Genomic DNA, 24,765 nt, shown 5'->3' with positions numbered 1-24,765 from the left:
GAAATTGGTTAAATGGTTGTGACCAAAATGCTGATAGAAATATACACAATAAAGGCCATGCAGACAAGGTCTCTGATGAAAATGTGGAACATATACCCTGTTAAACTGTAGCAAAGAACTTGCCTCCGTCGTTTCTGTGCCCTAGGGGTTGGTGAACCCCTAGGGCTGAACTAGGCTGAACTTAAGAGGGATGACCTAGGATATCTGGCAGAAGAAATTGCTAAGCAGAAATGTGTTTAAGAAGTGGTAGGAAGAAAAAAAAAGAAGTGGTAGGGATGCTTTTAACATCTTATTCTCAAACACAGCAACAAAAGAATGACCTAAAGCTGGGATTTATAATTAAAAGGAAGGCAGAGCATAAAAATTTCAAAAATTCACATCCTGGCCATATTGTAGAGATGGAAAGAGCATTTACAGGAGAGGAATCCAAGAGTGCTGTGAAGCAACCACTACTTACAGAGATATGATGGATGAAAGGGAGCCAGGTGCTAATAGGCAGAAAAATGAGGAAACGGCCCTAAAGGCATTTCAGAAATCTTCCAAGCTGCCCTTCCTATTGAAAGACTACAGACCTAGGAGGACAGAATGGTTTCAGGGCACAGGTCCAGAGTGCTGCTGCCCTGTGCCCCCTTGGGATAGTGTTCCCTACATCCCAGCAACTCCATCTCCATCTGCATCACAAAGGGCATCAGGTACTGCTTGGGTTGCCACTCTTGAGAGTGCAATCCATAAGCCTTGGTGGCTTCCACATGATGTTAAGTCTGTAGGCACCCAGAATGCAGAGTGGTAGAGGCTTGGAGGCTTCCACCTACATTCCTGAGTATCTTTCAGAAAGCCTGGGTGCTCAGCCATAGAAGAGGAGATTCTTTACAGAGACTCTTCTAAAGCAATGTGAAGGAGAAGTATGGGGTTGGAACCCTCACAGAATCCCTACTGGTACACTACCTAGTGGGCCTGTAGGAGCAGGGCCACTGCCCAGAAGACCCCAGAATTACAGAGCTACCAATAGCGTAAAACTTCAGCTTGGAAAAGCCTCTGGTATTCCACTCCAAACCCTGAGAACAGCCACAAGGGCTGTGCCCAAAAAAGCCATGGGGAGGGGGATTTCTAAGGTTTCTGGAGCCCACCCCTCATACTGGTGTGTCCAGGATGTGCTCAGTGTACCCAGGACACAGAATCAAGCGAGATTATTTTAGAGCTTTAGGACTTAACGTCTGCCATGTTGGGTTTTGAACTTATATGGGGCCCTGTTATCCCTTTCTTCTAGACAATTTATCCCTTTTGGATGGGAATGTATACCCAATGCCTGTTCTGTCATTGTATCTTGGAAGTAAATAACTTGATTTTTATTTGAGGAGCTCACAGCTGTAAGGAACTTGCCTTGAGTCTCAAAAAAGACTTTGGAGTTTAAAAGTTGGTACTGGGGCCGGGCGTGGTGGCTCACGCCTGTAATCCTAGCACTCTGGGAGGCCGAGGTGGGCGGATCGTTTGAGCTCAGGAGTTCGAGACCAGCCTGAGCAAGAGCGAGACCCCATCTCTACTAAAAATAGAAAGAAATTATATGGACAGCTAAAAATATATATAGAAAAAATTAGCCAGGCATGGTGGCTCATGCCTGTAGTCCCAGCTACTCGGGAGGCTGAGACAGGAGGATCGCTTGAGCTCAGGAGTTTGAGGTTGCTGTGAGCTAGGCTGACGCCACGGCACTCACTCTAGCCTGGGCAACAGAGTGAGACTCTGTCTCAAAAAAAAAAAAAAAAAAAAAAAAAAAAAGTTGGTACTGAAACAAGTTAAGACTTTTCGTTTTGTTTTGTTTTTTCTTTTTTTCTTTTTTTTTTTCATTTTTTAAAATTTGAGTATATTATGGGGGTACAAATGTTTATGTTATGTATATTGCCCCTGCCCCCACACTCTCACCCGCGTCAGAACTTCAAGCCTGTCCATCCCCTAGACAGTGCCCATCACACTCATTATGTATATGTATACCCATCCCCTCCTGCCCCCTCCCATCTGCCTGACACCTGATAAATGTTATTCCTATATGTGCACTTACCTGTTGTTAAGTGAAACCGATTTGATGGTAAGTACATGTGGTGCTTATTTTTCCATTCTTGGGATACTTCACTTAGTAAAATGGGTTCCAGCTCTATCCAGGAAAATACAAGAGGTGCTAGATCACCATTGTTTCTTATAGCTGAGTAGTACTCCATGGTATACATATACCACATTTTATTAATCCACTCATGTATTCATGGGCACTTGGGTTGTTTCCACATCTTTGAAATTGTGAATTGTGCTGCTATAAACATTCAAGTGCAGAAGTCTTTTTATAGAATGTCTTTTGTTCTTTTGGGTAGATGCCCAATAATGGGATTGCTGGATCAAATGGTAGATCTACTTGTATCTGTTTAAGGTATCTTCATATTGCTTTCCACAGAGGTTGTGCTAGTCTGCAGTCCCACCAGCACCATATGAGTGTTCCTGTCTCTCTGCATCCACGCCAACATGTATTGTTTTGAGACTTTTTGATAAAGGCCATTCTCACTGGAGATAAGTGATATCTCATTGTGGTTTGATTTGCATTTCCCTGATGATTAGAGTTGTTGAGCATTTTTTCATATGTTTCTTGGCCATTGTTCTGTCTTCTTTTGAAAAGTTTGTGTTCATATACTTTGCCCACTTTTTGATAGAGTTATTTGATTTTTTCTTGCTGATTTTCCTGAGTTCTAAATAGATTCTAGTTATCAGCCCTTTATTGCATGTGTAGCATGTGAAAATTTTCTTCAGATATAAAACCATCCTCTGTATATAGCCATCTAATCTTTGACAAAGCAGTCGAAAAAATACACTGGAGAAAAGAATCCTTATTCAATAAATAGTGCTGTGAAAACTGGATAACCACATGTAGAAGACTGAAACAGTATCTACTCATGGTAGGTAACAAATTCAACTCATGGTAGGTAACAGACTTAAACCTGAGGTGTGAAACTATTAGAATTCTAGAAGAAAATGTTGGAAAAACTCTTACAGACATTGGCCTAGGTAAAGAATTTATGATGAAGACCCCAAAGGCAATCACAGCAACAAGAAAAATAAATAAGTGGGACCTGATCAAATTAAAAAGCTTCTGCACAAAGAAACTGTCATGAGAGCAAATAGACAAACTACAGAATGCAAGTTAAGACTTTTGGAAGAGTATTAAGAAGGGATGATTGCATTTTGCATGTGAAAAGGACACGATATTTGGGGGGGCAGGGCTAAAATGCTATAGTTTGATTTGTTTGTACCCTCCAAATCTCATATTGGAATGTATCCACTGTGTTAGAGATGGTGTTTAATGAGAGATGTTTGGGTCATGGGGACAGATCCCTCATGAATGTTTTGGGACTGTCCTCACAGTAATAAATGAATTCTCACTCTGTTAGTTCCCATGAGAGCTGGCCTTTAAAAAGAACCTGTCACCTTCCCCATCTCTCTCTTGTATCCTGTTTTGTCATGTGACCTCTGCACACACTGGCTCTGCTTTGCCTTCTGCCATGAGTGGAAGCAAATTGAAGATGCTGGTGTCTTGCTTCTTATTCAGCCTGCAAAACCACCCACTGAATAACCTCATTTCTTTCTATTCAATAAATTACCTAGCCTCAGGTATTCCTTTATAGCAACACTGAATAGACCAAGACAGGGCTTAATTGACTTCGAAAGTCAATCCTTAGTTTTTTAAAACTATCTGGTAATCTAATTCTATACACATTCTCAAATATGACATGCTAGTTGAAGTTTTGGTAATATAACCAATGTTTCCAAATGTGTTATATTACAAGGAGAATACATTCTTATTAATTTTTTTCAAATAAGTATGTTTCCATAAAAATAAGAATACTCAGTAATAGTTTCTGAATTCTGGAAAGATTAGCTAGGGAGAAAGTGGTAAATATTTTACTTCTATTGACAAAAGCTATACTTGACCAAATAACAGATAAAGTTTCATTAAATTCAGTCCAATATTGTGATCTTAAAGTTACCAGAAATCTCTACTTGTCAAAGCCTTTTCCATAAATCTGTTGAAATTTTGTAGCATGGGTGTTTCTAAAAACTTTCATGAAAGCATCAGAGTAAAACAATAAACTGTAGACGACAAAAGACTTAAAATGCCCATGATTAAAAGTTTTATTAGAATTCATTATATTGCAATTGACATGGAAATGATTATTTTTGTGATACACAACAATAAGATATAAGATAACTGGAATTGTGACTGATTATTTATGTACATATCAAAGTTCTAGGAATATCACACCAGTTCCATAATACTTATATTAATAACTTGATATAAATATAAGAATGTTAAACATCACTTTTATTTGACAATACTTCCCATGCAATTTAACATATAAAATAAGCTTCTTTATGTAGAAAATTCTCTTTTAATAAGAAATAAAACTAATTCCTTTGAGATGTTCTAGGGTCTCTTCTGAAAAATCCTAAAGTTATTAAATAGTTTGAGATCAAGAAAGACAATTTTGAATTTGGTTTTGGGAAGTTTGTTAAAAATATCAAATGATTGAAATAGTTAATTAACTATGGTCACATGTCACTGGGAAACAGTTCCAAAGTGATAAAAGATTTCAAAGCCAAATAGAGAAACATATGTAATTATTAATAAACTTAGCTCTTTCTTAATATTGTAAAAACTCAGTTTTTTTAAGTAAGTCATAAAAGACTAAGAAGCAGCAGCATAAATCATAGGTAATTATCTTAATAAAGCATAAAATCTTTGTTTCCTAGACCAATTACTTAAAAAGAAAAATTTTAACAAATTCTAGTAACAGCAGATTAATAAACTACAAAAACTTTATCATTTTAATAGAGAAGGCTAAATTCTAGTTTTGCATTAGTTTAGTTTTGCCATTTAGGCTCATTTTTCAAACCCTTATTATAAATCACTTCTAGCCAACTGGACCACATAAGATTCTCTATCTTTCCCCAACTATATATATTGTTTCAGCTTTTGTCTTTTTATTCATTCTGGAACAACCTGTAAAAACCCTCCAAACTAGATGCTATTACTCTCCCTTTAAAAAAAAAAAAAACAAATCCTTATACTTTGTAGCTTTTCTTACCAAAAAAAGTCTTACTTTACTTGAATACTTTGCACACAATGTTGTTTACTTTATAATTTCTAGTAGTTTTAATTACCATACATTAACTAGAATTCTTAACTCTTAGTAAATTTATTTTCTAGGATATAAGCAATTGCCATCTATCACACCAGCATTCTGCAGATTGGCAAATCTATAAATATACCATATCATAATATCTAGAAACATGTGTTTCCTCATAGTACAATTTTTCAATGTTCTGCGGGACATATTTGTCTAAAAATCTTACCAAAATGGCACCCACAATATGGAACTAGGCATCTTGGGTAGTTTGAGCCTCCCTGGTTTCCAACAGATGGGGCATTTGGTTGCAGTAGTGTATCAGAGCTTATCACTGCCAGGTGGAGTGAAAGCCACCCATAAATGCCAGCTGCTTATGGTTACCTGACCCTGTGGCTGGGAAACCAAGGAAATCCCAGCAGCTTCCAAGAATCTTTTCATCTCAGGGATCCTCCCTTCTCTCTCCTGTGCATCAGTTGTCTGCAATGCTTTGTTAGTGAAACGACACAGGACTTGGGGAGTCAATGGGCTCCATGATTAAGTCACTCCAGTTTGTACAACTGGAAAGTCCTTTCCTCACTGTTTGGCTTTTTCCTCAGAATAATGCACTCTGTTCTTGTTTTTCTTGGAGTACCCAGTTGGAGAGGGAATAGTTGTTGGACTTCTACCTGATTTGAGAACTGGTTCCTTTGCATGTATTTTGTTTAATGCTCCTCAGGCTTGTTAGGTGAGGTACAGTTCAGTTGTTTGAAATATCTTGAATTTCTCCTTGTATTGAATGTTTATTTGTATTAGTATAGTGTGTAAAAGTGCTGTCTATGAGAAAGTGCAAAAACATGCCAGGTTTTCTAGGACTCTAGCTGGTTACATATTATTGCTTATTCATGTGCACATATTTAAACTGATGGGAAAATTACATCTAGAAAAATTCAGAGCTTCAATGGTCAATATGCCACTATAGCATTAAAATACAGAGTTTTTTAAGCTCTGTATTTTCTGTTCTGCCTATTTCAAATCTGCAGTTACTAAGCAACTAGTTTTGAGATAAACTCATTGTTTATTAATTCATGGCTACTTAGAGATTTTTACTCCTTATACAATTCTGCCAGTTCCAGCTCAAATGTAAACATTGAAAACTCATTTGAAACTGAAGGGAAACAAGGGTAAAAGAAGCTTTTTAAAACTCAAACTGCCACAGGAACTGCTTTACGCACAACCTTGGTCCACAGCCTTCATTAGATTACCTATTAGGGTAAATAAAGTTTAGCCATATGAAGAAATTGAAATTTGTAGGATATAATTAGGATGGAACCATCTTTTGCAAACTGGTGAGTTTATATTATCTCATGGCTAAAATTCTGAGATAAAAGCTATTGAAATTTGTGTGTCTGTGTTTGTTTAGATGTGTTTTCTGTGTGTGCATATATCATATATTATGTCCAAATGGTACCAAGCTGGCTTGTAAATTAAAGGAGCTCTCATAAAGTAAGCAAATAAGAACAAATGCTTTTTACATTCATGTGAATTTAGTAATCTCTGATGAATAAGCAGGATTTTAAAAAAATTATCAGTAACATAAAAGTTAAAAAAAAGGTCTTCAAAGTGGTCAGCATATATTTTTGCCTGGGTTTAATAGTCATTTTTATGTTTGAAGGTGTTAAGGTTTGATGCAAAAGTTATAAAACTATAAAGCCAGCCAAAACCAAATGATCTGTGTTTGTAGAATTTTTGATAAGTAAGACTTATTTAGTATTGTTGGTTTAATAAAAGCAACTAGATCTTTTCAGTTATCAGGAAAAATATCCATGTGTTTAAGCTTCTTAGGTAAAAAAGTAGGTATGCCTAAAAGAACATAAATATCAGTAAATTAGAACACATAAAACATCAAGTAATGAGGAGCACAAAACAGAAACTTTTGGTCAAAGATTTATGAATATGTTTTGGTTTTGGTCTCTTAATCCTAGTTGCAGATACAGTTTCTTCCATTGAGCTTACTGTCTTTGGAGAGGTACACACAAGGTTTGTTTCTGACTTACTCTCTCATCTGATATTAACAGTATTGTTAGAAACTTAAAGCTGTCCTAGGAGATGTACTTGATAAAAGCTGAGATAAAATTGGAGGCTTTAGTTGTTCTGTGGTCTTGCTCACTCTTGGTTTGTTCTGTGATGCTGGTTGCAAGCTAGCTTGTTATGTGTACATTATGTTGCCATAGCAAAGTCTTTGCGTACAAAAATTTGAAAAAGAATTCATGAACTGTTCATTTTTGTGTTGTAATATATTTTAAAATGAACAAAGTGGTTATTCTTAGAATCCAATAAAAATCTACAAATAATCTGACTCATTGGATGTCCCCAAATTTGCAATTTGGTTGGCAAATGTTTTGAGACCGTTTAGATCAGTTTTAAAAATATTAATTGCTTGATCTTGAGCCTTATGTAAAAAACATGTTATGACTTTGTGTCATTATTTGAGATAGTAAGGATTAATGTTAAAGGTTCATTTAGTCTACAGTCAGGTGAAGTCAAGTCAATAAATTTTATTTGGGGATATTGGTATTTTCAAAATATCTAAATAGTTAACATCTTTAAGTGTGATGTATTCAAAAACTTATATTTATAGAACTTAGAAAAAATGTTACATTATTCAGAATGACAAGTATTAAGAATACTTATATTTGTTTTCTCTGTGGTATTTTTAAGTTTAAAAGTAATTTTTGGCCGGGCGCGGTGGCTCACGCCTGTAATCCTAGCACTCTGGGAGGCCGAGGTGGGCGGATCGTTTGAGCTCAGGAGTTCGAGACCAGCCTGAGCAAGAGCGAGACCCCATCTCTACTAAAAATAGAAAGAAATTATATGGACAGCTAAAAATATTTATATAGAAAAAATTAGCCGGGCATGGTGGTGCATGCCTGTAGTCCCAGCTACTCGGGAGGCTGAGACAGGAGGATCGCTTGAGCTCAGGAGTTTGAGGTTGCTGTGAGCTAGGCTAACGCCACGGCACTCACTCTAGCCTGGGCAACAGAGTGAGACTCTGTCTCAAAAAAAATAAATAAATAAAAAAAAAAAAATAAATAAATAAAAGTAATATTTAAGACAATACTTTGTGATTCTTTCCTGGTCTGTGTTTTGAAATTCTTTTTCTTCTCTTTTCTCCAATTTTTTTATGAAGATGCGCTTAGACATAAATTTGTTTAGACTTTAAATGACTTTCTTGAAGGCACACTTAGTCGCATAGGCTGTATGTGTCATATTCACAGGATTTTATAAAACAGTTAACAGGAAAATAACTTGAAATGATAATTAGAATCTAACTAAGCTGCTAAAGTAAATAAATTAGGTAGATAGAAATGAGATAAACAATTATGACAGAAAGGCTTAAGTTCCAAGTTGTCTAAATGGGCTTCCCATAAGAAGAAACAATTGCACTACAGAAGATTTTTCTTTATCTTTTGGTAACTGGCCTAAGAAACAAAGATTTTGTGTTTTATCAAGATAATTCCTTTATTGTCCTTATTAGGTTTTTGATGACTTGAGAAAAACAGCTTCACAAAGGAAAGGTTTTTACCTCAGTGTAAATTTCTTATGGCCTTTAATGTCTTTTGATTATCACTCTTGACTAAGTAAAGTGCTATTATTTACAATAACCAGTGATTCTGCTTTTACTGTTTTGAGCCTTTTAACATCTTTGACAAATGTCCTCCAAATCAAATCAAAGCTATATCAAATATTATTAATTAAGCCTTGTGATGTTAAGTTACAGGACCTTGACTCCTGGGTATCTAACACCAAACTCAAGTGAACCAAAGATTCATCTTCAGACCCAAGAGAAGGCAAAAACCAAAATGAATTGCTTTAATGAAACAAAGGACCACATTTGTATTCAGAGATATTGGGACTCATTTAATAGTTTTGCTTCTATCTAAATTAATATAATTTGTTATTAGTTTGAATATGTAGCTACCTCTAAGCTTCCTTTTCTTGTCATTACCAGAACTAGGCATGATTTATAAACTTTTTGTTTAAAATATGGTTAATTCTTTAAAGGGACCACAAAAAGCATTCTGATATAAGAGGCTCAAAATCCTTAGGCTCAAATGGTTTTAATAAAATGTTTATGTTTTCTATAGATATTCCTATAAGTGTATAAATAAAACCAAAGTTACAGTAGCTCAATGTTTATAGATAAGTTAGTTTTGTATCCTTACGTTTGGCATTTTTGTTTTTTTCTTTGTGTTGCCTACAAAGTTTTGAAGGGTTAATGAATGCCTGTTCAACTCTATTCCCATCTGTCTTAGAATGTTTAATTAACTGTAAGTCTTTTGGCTCTAAGCCCCTTGGCCACAAGGGTCCCAGCAAGGGATGGGATGGATGCAGGGCAGGTAGCCAGACCAACCCAGCAATGATGGGCCAAAATTGAAGTTTATTAATGCTGTCTCTGGCAAATCTTGGCCAAAAGGGAGAACATGTAAACCTCTCTGACTGACTGAATGGACCCCTCTTGGCCAAGGGGACCTCAGAAAACCTTAAAATTGAGTTCCTGGACACGAAGGGAAGGAAAGTCAGACACACCACATTAAACCTCATCCCCTTTGGAGTTTGCCGTATTTCCTCCTAAGTTTGCTATAAATACATTTGTATGAGTGTATCCATGTGTGTGTAATTATATATTACAGTATATTCTCTCTACATATAGTTTACAAAGTACATATGGTATATATTCTATAGATATCATATGTATTTTACATACATATGTACGTGTGTGTGCATATATATGTATATTGCAGAGAACCTAAAATTCTGACTGTCCCTTCTCTATATACTTCTATTATCCTCTGCTTAGTAACTCTAAATATACTAACCCTTTTCCTCAGTTATCTCTCTGGCCTAGTGGTCTTAGTTCTAGGGTTTGGATTACTTATACCAGGACACACAATGATTCAACAACTAGAAACACAACATTGTACCTGACACATGCATAAAATTTTAGAATGAAAACTATAATATTAGCTTTTTTCTATACGTTTTTGTATGTTTGTATGTGGGACATATTTCTACGTCTAGATAGTACTCAAAATTAATTTCTAAAAGTGCTCTGTTTAATTCGCTGAAGAAAGAATTTGTGTTTTTATAAATTACGGATTCCTTAAACTCTTAGAAAAATAGGAACTAACCAAAATATTTTTCAAGTTCACATGATCTGGCCTAATCTTTGGTAAACAAAACCTAGTTCTGTAACCAAATGTAGGCTTGGCTGCCTGCTGTTTGAAAGCCAGACTCAAGGGATGAGGGGTTGGAGGAAGGAAAAGTGGGTTTATTCAAGAGCTGGCATCCTGAGGAGATGGCAGACTCATATTGCAAAGGCCACCTCAAGTTTCTAACTCTGATGAAAGGCTTTCACAGGGGAAGGAGGCTGGGGAGAGGTTGGCCATGTGCAAGTCTTGTTTCTGATTATCTTAAATAATGAGACATCTGGTGGTTTGGTAGGTGATAGCTAGATGGCAGCAGAATTGAAGGTTAAGTGCTCAGCATTTTCCTCTAGGGGGAGTTCTGCAATCTTAATTCTATAGTTAGTTGCTCAAGACCCATTCTTGGAGTTCTTAAGCTTGCACACAATTAGGCATTGTAAAGAGTTATTACTTAGCTTTAAGATGGGAGTGACTATTACTGATACCAATTCCTCACTGTCAATCTTGCAATATATTGCCACCTTGTTAGTCCTGTAACTATGTCTTCATAATGCCTTGTTATCATTCTATCCAATTATTAGATGCAAGATGGTGGGGAACAGAGTAAGACAAGTAATTCCATGAGCATGTGCCATAGCTGTATTTCTCGTGCGCTGAAGTGAGTTCCTCGATCCACTGTGTGAAACGCTGCAACTGTGGATAAAGAATTCTGGAAGTTCATGGATGGTAGTCTGGAAGATTAATTGTGTATGAGCAAGAAATTAGTATCCAGAGTAAATGTCTATTCCCTTAGGAGGAAAATCCTGCTACTTCTATAATGGAAGTAGTTCAATATAATTATTCTGCCACTCAGGGACTCAGTGTTGGTTTATGCTCCTAGCAGACTGGGCAGTCAGCAGTGGTCATAGCCAGGACAGAATGGTGAAAGGAAGTCCATGTTTCTGAAATTATGCATGGCCACCATCCCTGCCACTATGGCAACTTTTATTATAGCTCATTGGGAGATGGCAAGAATGCCTGGAGAGAGAGGCTAGCACGTGTGCACAAGAAGGGTCATCCTATCCACTTGATTATGAAAATTCTCCTCTGCTGAGGTCACTCATTTGGAAATGTTCACATGTGTGATACAAATACTTTCATGTATTTTTCCATTTAGAGAGATGTATCCACATATCTTTCCCCCAAATTTCCTTATCACTAATTTTTCCAATAATATTCATTCCCAGTCCCTGACCATCAGGCCAAACTTTTAGCCACAGTCCAAGAATTGGTATGTAATTTCTGGCCTGGTCAATTCTCCTTTCAAACAAAGTGAACAACTAGGTGTACTGTCTGTGTTTACCCTCTGAGAGGATTTCTCTTCGACAAGTCCTTCAGGGATGTCCCAAAAAGGAGCTATAGTTCTACAGCTGTCCATTTTGTGATGCCTGTGTATCATGCAGAATCATCTGTAAACCAGACCTGAGTCTTCATTTCCTCTGTCAAGTGATCATACAAACTCCCCACGAAGCCACAGGTGCAGTCTGGGAGAGGAGACTGTGTAGCAGGTGTTCAAACCATGTGCTCATTCTTCATCAGATTTACTTGTCCCTTCAGGGCCTGTTTGGGCCCAATCACATCTATGCCACCTCCATTTGATGATGGAGTGCTGCTGTGCACACCCAACTTTATCACTTAGTGGGTCAGAGCTAACATAGAGATCATAATGGTATCTCAGTTTACAGTATAACTGGGCTGCCTATGATTGAGCATTAAACCTCCATTAAGGCTCAATAGCAGGAGTAGAGCTGTTTCTCAAAATGGGATTATTATCTTCAGAGGACTACAGAGCTTGGCTCCCATATTCTAAAGGTGTGGATGGTGATTCACCTATACAGGTCTGTCAAATACCTCAAACAGCACACTTTTGCAGTGTGTCTTGGACGTGTTGTGGACCTTTCTCTTTTCCAAGCCCTGCTTAAAACCAGCAGCTTTCTGGTCACTTGGTAAATGGGACAGAGTAACACAAACAAATGAGGAAAATGTTCCTTCCATAATCCAAAGAGTTTCACTTGGAATTTTGCCTCTTTTTGATGATAGGACGGGCTTGATGTAATAACTTTAGAAGAGATATCTCATCATGCCCTATACTACTTGACCCTTAGACATTTCACTGAGATATAAAGTTCCTGAATTGAAAAGACTACACAGACTGGATATTGCCATGCAGATCTTTTGTATTCCAAGATAGGCAACAAAATGAGTAAGGAAATAATTATAAAAAATTTAAAGGAGAGGACAATTTAAGTCACCTTCTACTTATATTAATAGTGACCTCTGCACATCATAGTGCTTACTCCATCCAGCTGTAGAGTTTTCACAATTATTCCTCTTTATCTATGTTATTTTTTCTTTACTTATATTTTCACTAGAAAATTTTATGAAAGCAGGATAATTGATTAATGACTAAACCAAAACCTAATCTCTTTGCTTTCCCACTGTCTTGGTGGTCATGACCCATTTCAGGCACACTTTTAAAAAAAGAAACAAAAAACCTTTTGACTGTGGAAATAGTTACATATCATTATTCAGTTATTAAATTCAAATGTTATAAATTCAATAAATTAAATTTTATTTTTCTGAATGAATATTCATTAACAACTTCTGCTTAAAAGGAAAACCTGAGTGTTACCACCATGTACAATATCCTTCAATTCTTTTCCTCCTAGATGAATAAAAGATCCCATGTGATCTCATCCATGCTCTCCTTCTTGGTCTCATCCAGTTCCTTTCTGCCAGTCACACTTACAAGCTTTTGTTTCTTCAATCCTGAAGGATGTGTGATAATTTAGCTTCTCAAATAATCAAGGCCCCATGGATAGTAGGTATCCACAGGCATCACCTTGTTAGAAAGGAAGACTCCTGAGCCCCACCACAGAACTACTGAAACAGGGTCTGCACCTTAACCAGGTTTCAAGGAAATTCATAGGCATTGAAATTTGGGAAGCACAGATTTAGGCCACCTCCCAAAGAAGTTCTTTGTCTTTGTCCTTTTTCCTCCCACTGACCTTTGCCTAATAAGATTATTCATCAGATTTTAGGTCATCTGGAAGCTAAGCATATGTCTGGAATTTGAGCTATATAATTTGCATGAGGAAGACACCTGTACTTGGGGTTGCCTTCTGTAGGGAATATCGATCTTTGGCTTCATTAAAATCATGTTTTTATTAGCTTAGATGAGACTATACTAATCAAAGCATTCACAACATCAAATTTTATGTGGAAACTGAAGTTTGCATAAAAAGTCAGAAGTGGGTAGGGCTCAGTGGCTCACATCTGTAATCCCAGCATTTTGGAGGTCAAGGCAGGAAGATCGCTTGAGCCCAGGAGTTCAAGATCAGCCTGGGCAGCATACACAGACCATATCTGTACCAAAATTTTAGAAATTAGCAGGCTTATTGGTGCATGCCTGTAGTTCTAGCTACTCAGGAGGCAGGCGAGTGGCTTGAACCCAGGTGTTTGAAGCTGCAGTGAGCTATGATTGCACCACTGCACTCCAGTGTGGGTGACAGAGTGAAACTCTGTCTCTAAGAAAACAAAGCAAAACAAAACAAGTCAGAAATATCATCTGTTGTGGAAAATAGTGGCATAAAGTGTAATTTCAATTATTAAAACTAGAACTGTCTATAGTGACTTAATGTTTATGATTCTCAAGTCTGTAATACCCTGTAGAATAATCTGGATCTCTCATACACATCTAAATCCACAATGCCCAGTTGAAGATCTTCACTTTGTCCTATAGGGAATCCTAAGACACTCTTAGGGGAATTTCAGTTCTCCTCACTTTCCTCTCCTGGCAAAAACACAGATGTATAATTTGTGGACCTTGTGTTGGAAGAAAAATTACATTAACAACATTTTCCTCATAATGAGAAATGAAGCCTCCGAAATCAATTAGTGTCAAAGAACTGCTACCCATGTTATCATCATTCCTGAGCTATTTATGCATTTTTTCTGCCTTTAGAAAGTGTAATACTTTTAAAGGATCTCTATAATTTCTTATAAGTTATTGGCAAGACAGTAATAATTTTATAATATTTGTTATTCTTTAAAAAGAAGGTTGAAAATGGTATCTAATATATAATAATTTTTGATTTGGTTATAGGATTCCAAAAGTGTCACAGGCAAATGGAACAAAAAAGGATGAATAGTCATCACGTTTTATTTTCAAGACTAAAATCTGGATGAGCAAACTAGCTGCAAAATGAATTATCTCCATTCATGATGATTTATTATCCTGTGTACCCAACAATAATGAGTTTATAAAATGAGTTCTGGTTAACTAGAATGTTCAATGCTTTTAAACTGGATTTAATCATTCCAGTCATAATGATCATTATAGAAGAAATCTTTCTGATGATTCTTATATAAAGATTCATTCTATGTTATCACACCTTCTAATTAAAACTTTTAAGGTCTATCAAGTGATAACCCGTCTATACCTCACCATTTCTGAAAATGATTTCATTGATTATTTTGTATATGTAGATGTCATAAAAACATATATACATTTGAATGTACAGAAATACACATATATTAAGTATTTTATATGTAAACAGTAATACTAGTAATAATTACATGTAAAATATGTACATATCTCAAAAATATGTAGAAAATATACTTCCCTTACCCAGCCAGCATTGATGATTCATAAAGTACCTACATACAAGTCAAATTTGAGAATTTTTCATTATTTTGTGAATTGGAACTGCATGGAAGGAGACCCATTCCATATAAAATTCTACTTAAGTGAAATTATTGCCATTTGTTCTTGATATTGTCTGTATTAGGGTCCAGTCTTTGGCTTACTTGGTCATCCTAGCAAACAAACAAACTAACAACTTGATGGAGAATAAAATGCTCTCAGATAAAGTCAGAGAGACTTCTAGATAAATTTAGTTCTAATTGCTGAAATAACAAAAATAAAGCATCATTTAATTATGGAATAATTTTTCAGGCAGTGACAATGTATTCACGAACAATGAAAAATTTATAAAGTAAAATTTAAAGCCAAAGACTCTTTATTGTACCCAAATTCCATAGGAAAATAAACTTGAATTTTCAGAGAAGAAAATGAGAAGAGTCTCAGAAATAACAACTATTCATGAACACCAGAGTTAAGGCAAACATTAAACCCAAACCTCTGAACCTTTCCCTTTATTTTGCCTTCAAGCATCTTTGATATTTCCTCTCTTTCTCTTTTTTGGCTTGTCTATTTTGAACTTAGCCATCTATGACCTTATTGTTTTCTGCCTACTTTTCTTCCTCCCTCTTGTTTTATTTTCACACACATAAATTTCCCTTTCCACTTTTTCTGTCCCTTTTCTCCTCTGGATGTGTTCCTCTCTTTTCCTCTCACTTGTCAATCCTTTCTTTTGAAAATTTTTCTTAAAATGTTCTACAGGAGAAAAAAATTACATTAGTCTATGAGTAGCAGATCAATGCCCACTGCTCTCCACATTCCAGAGTACTCTGTGTCATTCATCTGGCTGTTGTGACACATTTCCCATTCATTTCTCATTATTATCTCACCTTAATTCTATTGCATAAGGGAAATTGCTCTCACTAAAGCCACTAGAAATCGATCTCCATAGTCTGTGATCTCTGTTCACTCCTTGTCCTACAAGAGCAGCATTTCTGTTGGCATTTGGCAATGTACTTTTTTGTCATTCTATCTTTCCTCTCTTTATGTCCACAACACTCAGCTTTATAGTTTCCCTCCTGCTTCTTCCCTTGGTCACTCTGCTTAGTATTCTTTTGTTGTCTCTCTCTTGTCTCTCTTTGGACATCCAGGCCTTTGGGTAGCAACAGGAAATGAGTTTGCTGGATACAAATTGGCTCTAACATAGAAATTCTAGGGAAGTTAGAAGAATTAGCTGGAAAAGAATGGCAAGAACAGAAGGAAGCAAGGCAGCCACTCAACAGCCTATATCATGTCCCAAGACTGGCTTCATGACTTTGGCTGTCACTGCTGCAGAACTTCCCATGACACAGCTTATACTATCAGTGTCACTGTAATGGATAAGAAAGCATGTTCTGGAATCTTGATATTTCTGCCTTGTCTGCCTTTGCACTAAAATTTTTCTGTCCATATACATTTGTCTCCATGTCTCTATGTCAAAATCCAGGTTTGGTGGGTTTTGTTGGACAAATCTAGGTCAAATCCTCTGTGTATGACCAAGACTCACATGGTAGACAAGGGGAGCAGGTGTTAGACATCTAGTACATGACATCTATCCCTTTCATGACCTCTTTAGCATAACTTTTTCAAGTTTTTTCCTTGATCTTATTTTCTTTTCTCTGTATACTCTTCAATGGATAAATCATCCATAACTATGCCTTCATCTACCCAATAACTCTGAAGCCATTATTTTTAGTAAAATCATCTTACTATGTACATCTTACCTTCAGGTTTAGAGGATGCTCACACTACAAACTTGTCAATGCACCTGAGTTCTCAATCTATTTTGGATGAAAATCTACTTAATCACCAAGTGACTCTGTTTTCCTTCAGTGACTTCTACTTTGATATCAACTAGGTGCCCATATCCTAGTGACTCTATATTCTTATTGCTTTAGAATCTATTTCTTCATCCTTCTCATTATTTCCTACATCATATTACACATGGACTAAGTATTTTAATGCATTTTAATCACCTGAGAAGCTTTTTTAAAAAAACAGATAATTTGATTGTATTTTTAGAATTAAAATAATTGAATTTATTTTAATTTCATTTCCCAAAAATAGTTTCCATTTATTGCAGTAATATGAAATGAAATTAAAAGGCTACTGTAATAAGAGAATGGTTTTGTATCAATTTCTCTCCTCCAGTATTCACTTTATAAGTTTTAGGGAATGTTCCTTTACATTTTTTTCATTTCTTTTCAGGGGAAGTGCAGTGAGGATATGGAAAAAGGAAATGCAACGTTGTTGACAGAGTTTGTTCTCACAGGACTTACATATCAATCAGAGGGGAAAATCACCCTGTTCCTAGTGTTCTTGGTGATATATCTCATCACCATCGTGGGAAACGTTGGCTTGATTGCTCTCATCTGGAATGATCCTCATCTTCACATCCCCATGTACTTATTCCTTGGGAATTTAGCCTTCGTGGATGCTTGGATATCTTCCACGGTGACCCCCCCAACATGCTGGTCAACGTCTTACCCAAGAGTCAGATGATATCTCTCTCTGAATGTATGATACAACTTTTTCTGTTTACATTTGGTGGAACCACAGAATGTTTTCTCTTGGCAGCAATGGTGTATGATCGCTATGTAGCCATGTGCAAACCTTTACTCTATCCAGTGATCATGAACAATGTGCTATGCACCCGGTTGTTAGTCTTGTCTTTTGTAGGTGGCTTTCTTCATGCTTTAATTCATGATGTTCTTATATTCAGATTAACTTTCTGTAATTCCAACATAATATATCACTTTTACTGTTATATTATCCCATTGTATATAATTTCCTCTAGTGACCCTTCTATTAATTATCTAATGCTTTTTAGTTTATCTGGTTCAACAAATGTTTTCAGCATTGTCACAATTCTTAACTCTAATACATTTGTTCTCATTACAATCTTAAAAAAGAAGGCTGTCAGGGGAATAAGGAAAGCCTTCTCCACCTGTGGAGCTCATCTCTTATCTTTGTCTTTATACTATGGCCCTCTTCTCTTCATGTATGTGTGCCCTGCATCTGCAGAAACAGAGGATCAAGATATGATGTACTTTCTATTTTATACTGTCATAATTCCTCTGTTAAATAAAATTATCTACAGTATGGAGAAATAAGCAAGTCATAGATTCACTCTCAAAAATGTTAAAAAATATATTTATTTCTCATACTAAATCTCTTCTCATTTTAGTAAAAAATTACAAAATTTTGTAGGTCATATGTGGCTGTGTTCTGTTAAATGTTCAAAGTTTTTTAATATTTATAATTTTCCTAGCATATTAATGCCTTAATGTTTTGTACCTATTAAACTCCTTAAAATATGTATATATATAATTCAAAAGCATATAAAGAATTTTAATCAACTATTCATGTCATGTTAGATTGAGGCAGAAACTAATGAAAATATTTAAGAGGATTAAGTGTTTTTCATGTGGCTTTATAGATTTACTAAGTGACAAAGTACTATAGCTCCTCTCAAATGGATTTGAGTGGTATATATCGTATAGCTGACAGAATTATATAGTCTGGAGATTCATATTGCATTAACTGCATTGTGGAGGCAGGTTTGTGTTTACTTGAGCAGATGAAAAATCCAGGAAATCAGCTAACCTCAAAAGTAAAAAGACCTCAAAAGTATTTTTTATTCTAGTTTATTGGGAAATGGTGAATTTTACTTTTCGTTGGAATTTAACTCATATCACATGTAGAAATAAATAGAATGGTAATAAATAGAATGAAATTATGAAAAAAAGAAAAGAGAGAAGTGAGTTAAGACTGTGAAAGCAGGGCCAAAGTCTAATACAATGCTCTTAGCTGATTCTGTTTCTATCAGCCATGAAAGAGGCTAGTGGGCTCTCTCTGTTTATGAGGCCCTCAAAGGCATCTTTTTGGCCAGGTGTGTTTGTATGATACTGGGCAAAAGTGGAAAGATTCGCTGATTCAGAAAGCTAACAGATTAGATTGAGGAATTAAGTTAATGTGGGTGTAGAGACAAACAGAAAAGTGGCAGAATGGAAAGTAAATGGTCTTGATCTTCCCGAAATAAGAAAAAAATGAAAGTAATAAGAAAGTGAAATCACTAATATTTCAGTAAGCCACTGAGATCAAGTGGCTTTAAATGCATATTACCAAAGATGAAATAATGTCAAGAGGGTATGGTCTCATAGTGCCCAGTAGGTGGCTGGAAAGGATTTAAAAATGAACAAGGGTTTGGATGTTTTGTGACTGAAAAGCCCTTGAATTTTAGCTTTTCTCACAATACCTCCTCTTTAAGGTTAATGAGAGATCCATTTTCAGGTCACCCACACCCTTCCTCTCTCAACACTAAAATTCCACCTCCATTCCTACTGATACCACAAAGGCAGGCCCTCACCCTAAAACTACTCATCTTTCTGTTTTGCAAAACTCTAGTTACTATCCCCCCCATCCTTTATACTCTCTTATTGTCTAAATACTGCTGCCAGATGATCATTCCTAAGCAGAACTCTGATTAAATCATATTCTGGTTCAATAACTTTGAATGGACTGTCATTACTATAAGACTATGTAAATATATTGTATATGTATCTAGATCCAAATATATACATATGGATACACTTATTTGTTCACATGTATGTACAGATTGTATGATATGCAGATATATATGACATGATATAGATGATACACAGGCCGTTTCTGGGTTACAGACAACCGAACTTATGGCATTCTGCATTTACTACTGGACTCTCCCAAGGTTCCCCATAAGGATAATTTGCAATGAAATATTTAAATTTATAATTCGGAAACTAGTTTATTTCATGCATGTAAACAAACCCACATGGTCTAAGTGATTCCTTAGTGTAGCACCTTTACACTAATAGCTAGTCTCATTGTTTCTACGGTTGCCTAAGCACAGCATCACTTTCGTCTTAACTTTTTTATTCAATTTTGTGAGTCTGTATTTACCCTTGTGACCATATCTCCAAAGTGAAAGTCGACTGTGAGTCCAGGTGAGCCTGCAGTTAAGAGAAAGGTGATTAAAATGGAAAGGAAAGTAGAAAGAATTTCCCATTTGGAGAAAGGCCAGATGCCATCACTCACTGGGAAAGCACCAGGTTTCAGTTGCTGGATTATCAGAACAATTATAAAGGGTAAAGTAAGAATAATAGAACAGGTGAAAGCCAGTGCTCCAATGAAAACATCAATTATTACTAAGAAGTAGAGTGGATTAATTATTAAAATGAAAAGTTATTATTGATTGAAGATCAAAATAAGCGTAACATTCTTATTAGCCTAGGAATTCAAAGAAAGAGCACCATGGTTTCTGTAATATTATTACAATATAGGGGACGTGTCTGTCATGTGATGCTATACCAGAATCAGGACGGAAAGTAAGCTACATTACATTGAGTTAATAAAAACCCATTCAATGAGATTTTATCATTAGCAGGCGTGATTCACCAGGCCTCTTTGAAAGGAATTTGGGCAAGGGAAAAATAGGTCAGTGTTCAGTCTTCAGTAGCTATCTTGGTACATCATATTGTTTACTCCACTTTTCGGCTGAGTATTCATAGTAATTATGATTTTATACATGCCATTCTTCTCTACATATTTCTTTTTCATTAGTAATATTGTAAGGAAACCAGGTAATTGATTAATGAATCTAACCAAAAAATATGCTCTTTGCTTTCCCTGATTTTGACAGTGGGGATTAAAATTAAAAAAAAAAAAAACATTTTAATGTGTAGGTAGTTACATACCACTATATAGATATGGAACTAAATGGCAAAAATCTAAATTAAATTTTACTTCTCGGAATAAATGCTCATTGACCACTTCCTAAGTTAATGCTCAAAGGGAAAATCTGGGCATGTTACAACCATGTTCACGATCCCTCCACAGTTTTTCTTGGTGTTGGGGTAAAGAACAAAGTCCTTGACCTGGCCTCCAAGCCCCCCGCAATCCCACTCATATCGCCTCCCTGGCCTCACCTGGCTCCTTCCTGTTTCTCTCTTTGATTGTCTGCCACATTTACCATTTACCATTCACCATTTTTTGGTTCTCCAGTGATCTATGTTCTCTGATAATCCAGGCCCTGCAATGATGAAGGCCCTGTGGATGGCAAGTCCACCGGCAGGGCACTTTGTTAGACAGGAAGACTCCTGAGCCCCACCCCAGAACTACTGAGACAGGATCTGCATCTTGACAAGGTCTCCAAGACCTTTCTAGGCATTAAAGTTTGGGAAGGACAGATCTAGGCCACCTCCCCACAGATGTCCTTTGTCCTTTGATTACCTTGACCCCTCCCTCTGAGCTTTTCTTGGACCGATTTCAGCTTTACATTTGAACTAGGTATATCGCTAGGATTTGAGCTGTAGTTTGCATGGGGAGGACAATTTTACCTGGAGTTTCCTTCTAAAGACAATCTAGATCTTTGGTTTTATTAAAATCATGTTTTGATTAGCTCAAATGAGACCATACTAATCAAAGCACTCAAAGCAACAAATTTTGTATATAAACTGCATTTTTCACAAACATGTCAGAAGTGTCATCTGCGGTGGAAAACGGTGGCATAAAATATGATTTCAGTGGTTAAAACTAGGACTGTCTAGGGTGACTTGGGGTTGATGATTGCAAAGGCTGTAATGCCCTGTGGGATAATTTGAACTTCTCGTGCACGTCCAATCCTACAATGCCCAGCAGGGCCTCAAACTTTGTCCTGAAGGGAATCCTCATGCTCTCTGGGGGCAATTTCAGTTCCCCACTTTTTCCTGTGTGAGCAAAAGCACACAGTTGTACAATTGGTTGACTCTTATTTTCAAGGAAAATTTATATACACATTTCCTTAGCTTGGGATATGAAGCCTCTGAAATGAATCAGTGTGCCAAGAATTGCTACCTATGTTTTTGTCATTTCTGTACTACAATTGTATTTATTTCTACTTTAGAAAGCCTAACACTGTTAAAGGATTTCAACAATTTCTGTGAAGGTATGAGTAAGAGAGAAATGATTTATATAATATTTATTCTTTATATACAAAGTTAAAACTTTTATTGAAGATTGGATTTATAAGAAGTCAAAAGAGACAGGTGGAAATGAAAACTCTTAGTGAATTATCTGTATTTATTTTTACAATTAAAGTCTGGATAAGCGAATTAGCTATAAGACTAATTTTTCCCTTTAGCAATGTTTCATTACTATGTTAATTTATTACCCTATTAATTTTATTATCCAGGGTAATTTTATTACCCTGTTAATGACCTGATAAGGTAAGTTTTGGTGAGCCAGAACACTAACTTAAAACTGAGTTTAAAGATTCAATTGCAATGATTGTTATATATGTTTTTGTTGGTTCTAATAAAAAGACCCAGTCTATTTAATTAAACATGTATTCTTATTAATACTTTCAAGGTATCGCTTAAATACTTAGTTCATCTATCCTTTCACTAACTTCTGAAAATAATTTAATATATATTTAAAACATACGCATACCCAAACAGAATTTGACATTGTCAATTATTTCTTATTTGAGATTGCATGAAAGAAAGTCCATTCCCAATTCAATACATCTGAAATTATTACTGTTGGCCATTTATATAGGCTGGTTTAGGTTGAATTTGTGGCTCAATGTTATTCTGCCAAAAAAGAAAAGTTGCTGGATAAGAATTTACTGTCACGTAAAGCCAGAAGCATTCCTTGAGTAAGTCAGTTCTGTTAACTATAATAAAGAAGATAAAGTAACTTTTAAATATGGAAAGAACTTTCAGACAGTGCTAGTATAGTTATGAAAAACACAATGTATTTAAATAAATTTCCAAATCAGATCTCTTTTTCATATAAAATTTCACAGGAAGCTAAAATTAATTTTAAGTAAAAGTAAAGAAAATATTCCCAGAATTCACATCTTTTAATGAACTCCAGAGTTAAAACTTATATTTACCCCCAAGCCTCTGAGCATTTTTGTTTCATTCTTCTTCAGCCTTTCTCTGATACTTCCCTCTCTCTTCTTTGGCTTGTTTTTCCTATACTTATCCATATGTCCTTTTTGTTCTCTGCCTATTTCTGGTTTTTTGTTTGGTTTTCACCACCCAGATTTTCCTTTCCAGTTCTCTTGTCCCTTTTCTCCTATCCCTGCCTTGCTTTCATCTCCTTACTTTTGAAACCTTTAATTAAATATGGAGGAGTCTTATAGAAAAAAATGTTTTATATTTGTCTATGAGCAAAAGACAAATGCTAACTTCCCTCCATATTACCTGGCGTGTTCTACTTCACACCCCTCACTGTCGTGCCTCCTGTTTCCCATCCGTTTCTTGTTCTTCTCTGAACTTTATTCTATCACAAATGGAAACTGCTTTCACTAAAGCCACTAAAAAAAACCTCTTATTTTCACACTCAGTGATCTCTGTTCACTTGTCTGGCTGGAGCATTTATTTTGGCATTTGGTCCAATACTTCACTTTGTCCTCTTTGAGTATTGTTCTTCTCTTTGTATCTATGACACTCAGCTTCCCAGTTCTCCTCCTGCTTCTGTAATCGTTCTCCTCAGTATCTTTATCTGGTCTCTCCCTTGTCTCTCTTTTGTTTCAGCCAGGACTCTTGGTTGCAATAGGAAGTGAATTTATTCAATGGATAATGTCTCTAATACAGAAACACTAGGTAAGTAGGAGGAATCCACTGTAAAAATGGACAGGAACAGAAGGAAGGAAAGCAGCCAGTCGACAGCCAAAATCAAGCTCAATGAAAACTGCACTTACTGCTGTTGAACTTTCCAGTGCCATAATACACACTATCAATTTTGTTGCTGTGTGTGGGATGCATCTATGGGAGTTTTTTTTTATTATTATTTCAGCATTATATGCAGGTACAAATGTTTAGGTTATGTATATTGCCCTTGCCCCACATGAGTCATATTGCTGCTTTGGCTGCCTTTGCATCCAAAATTCTTCTTGCTCCTATTCCATTGTTTCCCACTCTCCTAATTCCAAATCTATGGTGGTGGATTTGACTGGCCAAACCTAGATCAAATCTCCTCACTCTAGGTGCAAGATGAATGGAAAAGCTCTAGGGTGGGTAGTAGTCTCTGTGGCCACCAAGAGTCACGTGGTAGAAAAGGAGACTAGGGTTTGGCTATCAAATAAATGGCATATATACACTTTATAGCCTGGTTAATATGACTTTTTTCCTCTCTGTTCCTCTTTTACTTTTGGCTCACTTCTCCAATACTGCATCTGTAACTATGTCTTCAACTATATGAATGACTCCTATGTCATTATTTCTTTACTATTAAGCTCTAATAGAGTCATACTCCTACTTACATCTCACTGGGATGGTAAGAGGATGCTCATTTCACACATCTGCCAATGCATCTGGGTTATCAACATGATTTTGAAGCATCAAGTGGCTCCTCCTTTCACTGACTATCCCCTTCACATCTAATATGTCATGCATTCCTGCTGACTCTGCATTCTGAATTATTTTGGATTTATCCTTTGTCCTAATCAGTCCCAACATCTTATCACACATGACTAGGTACTTCACATCATTTAAAACACCTGAATAGCATTTTAAAAATGCATATTCATATACTTTTTTCTTGAACCACTGAATCTATTTCTACACTAATCCCTCATATTACATATTTTGGCAAGAAAGCACCTCAGACAATTCTGATGTGTCTCTGGTTTGGGATCCCTGGATAATAGAAACTGCTTCCTGACAGGTATCTC

General features: G+C 36.1%; 1 pseudogene; it reads left to right on the top strand.

Moving 5' to 3' along the window:
* The first annotated feature begins 466 nt into the window (after window positions 1–466).
* Window positions 467–18,275, top strand: LOC138385705 (olfactory receptor 5H2-like; annotated as a pseudogene).
* The last annotated feature ends 6,490 nt before the right edge of the window (window positions 18,276–24,765 follow it).

This window comes from Eulemur rufifrons, chromosome 7 (assembly GCF_041146395.1).
Source record: "Eulemur rufifrons isolate Redbay chromosome 7, OSU_ERuf_1, whole genome shotgun sequence".
Taxonomy (NCBI): domain Eukaryota; kingdom Metazoa; phylum Chordata; class Mammalia; order Primates; family Lemuridae; genus Eulemur; species Eulemur rufifrons.
This window is presented reverse-complemented; position numbering and strand designations above follow the sequence as displayed.